Here is a 1,927-nt window from a genome sequence, read left to right as displayed (position 1 = left end):
TTCAGGGCCGCATGTACATGTATTCAATAACTGCATTATTCACTTATACTGCATGACTGCACTACCCCATGTTGACATTTAGTACGTCACTGCCTATTTTTAGATGCTAGTCGGATCATCTTCCTCCATGTTCGGATCAGCAAACGACCTCCGCAAAGCGTATCGCGAAGGCTGGGGGGGGGGGGGGGGCGTCACAAGTTTACTCGATCCGATCAAGGTTGTTTTGGACTTTGTTCAACATAGATGAGGTAACATCACAGTGTTTGTGTTTACTCGTTGGATTTATCATACATTAGGCTTACTCAGATTTACTCCGGATAACATTTCAGCATTTTGAAAGATTGGCGTAAAACGAAATGATAAATGGGGACGAATACTTAGAACTAAAGTTAACTCGAGCAGATCAAAGGTTGTTTTGGACTTTGTTCAACATAATTGAGTAACATCAGAGTGTTTGTGTTTACTCGTTGGATTTATCATACATTAGGCCTACTCAGATTTACTCCGGATAACATTTCAGCATTTTGAAAGATTGGCGTAACACGAAATGATAAATGGGGACAATACTAAAGAACTAAAGGCTAAAATTATTTTTTTAAATATAATTGTAAAATACCTAAATAAGTTACTTTTAAGTAACTATCAGTAGGTTCTTAAAAGAACAGTGAAGAAAATGATTTTAATAAAACAACAAAAATGGTAAGAGATAAAACATTTATTTAACCAGCGAGGGAATAAAGTATTCCACATTCGATCGCCAGAAATCGCAATGCAAGAGCAGAAGCATTAATTGTTAACTGCTAGATTAAAATAAATACTTTGTATGCTATGATTGAGCTGGATCAGATACAAGAAAATATGTTCGTGTGGTGGCCCAGAAGAAACACCAAACATATAAATATTCTTAATTTGTGCACCTCATCAAAAATGTTAACGAAATTAATGTTGATCGTGATTTTGGCAGTGTCACGAGTAAACTTTAAAGCCAGTGGACACTATTGGTAATTGTCTTCTCTCTTGGTGTATCTCAACATATGCATAAAATAACAAACCTGTGACAATTTGAGCTCAATCGGTCATCGAAGTTGCGAGATAATAATGAAAGAAAAAAATAACAACACTTGTCACACGAAGTTGTGAGCGTTTAGATGGTTGATTTCGAGACCAAGTTTTAAATCTTAGGTCTCAAAATCAAATTCATGGAAAATTACAATTATTTCTCGAAAAATATGGCACTTCAGAGGGAGCCGTTTCTCACGATGTTTAATACCATCAACCTCTCCCCATTACTCTTCACCAAGTAAGTGTTTATGCTGAAAATTATTTTGAGTAATTACCAATAGTGTCCACTGCCTGTAAGTATATCAAGTTGTGTGTCCCAATTTACCCATTTGTCAACCTTTCAGGGCCACCGTAATAGGTTTGCCATTATCGGATATGACGCAATGGTTTGCTTTAGGCCAAGTAACAAAAAATACCAGTTGATCGTCCGGGTTGGCCAAAAAGAGGATGGCGATCGAGGGCCTTTTTAATTTTCAATTTGTAATTATTTCAAAGGTTGCCGCCAAACATTTTAATTCAATAGGACCACCAATTCTCCAGTTTTAAGTCACCACTTATTTATGTAGTTAAAGTTCTTAAAGGAATAGTAAGTTGAATGAGAAATACACACAAAATTTGTCCTTTTGAAAAGAAAATGTAAAAAGTAAAAGAAAAACAAGGATGAGGAAGGGGACGATCAACTGGCATTTCTTTTTGTATTTGACCGTAACGCAAAATTGACTGCATTAGGATGTAGTGGGTCTAATCCAAAGCAGTCGTAAAAACAAACAAACAAGGGGGTAATATATTGTCCAATTACCGCTTACTTTAAAGTGAAATGTTTCTCATAATGCATTATACTACCCCAAGCTGCTGTACTTCTTAC

The sequence above is a fragment of the Asterias rubens genome, chromosome 10 (genome assembly GCF_902459465.1).
Source record: "Asterias rubens chromosome 10, eAstRub1.3, whole genome shotgun sequence".
NCBI classification, from domain to species: domain Eukaryota; kingdom Metazoa; phylum Echinodermata; class Asteroidea; order Forcipulatida; family Asteriidae; genus Asterias; species Asterias rubens.
This window is presented reverse-complemented; position numbering follows the sequence as displayed.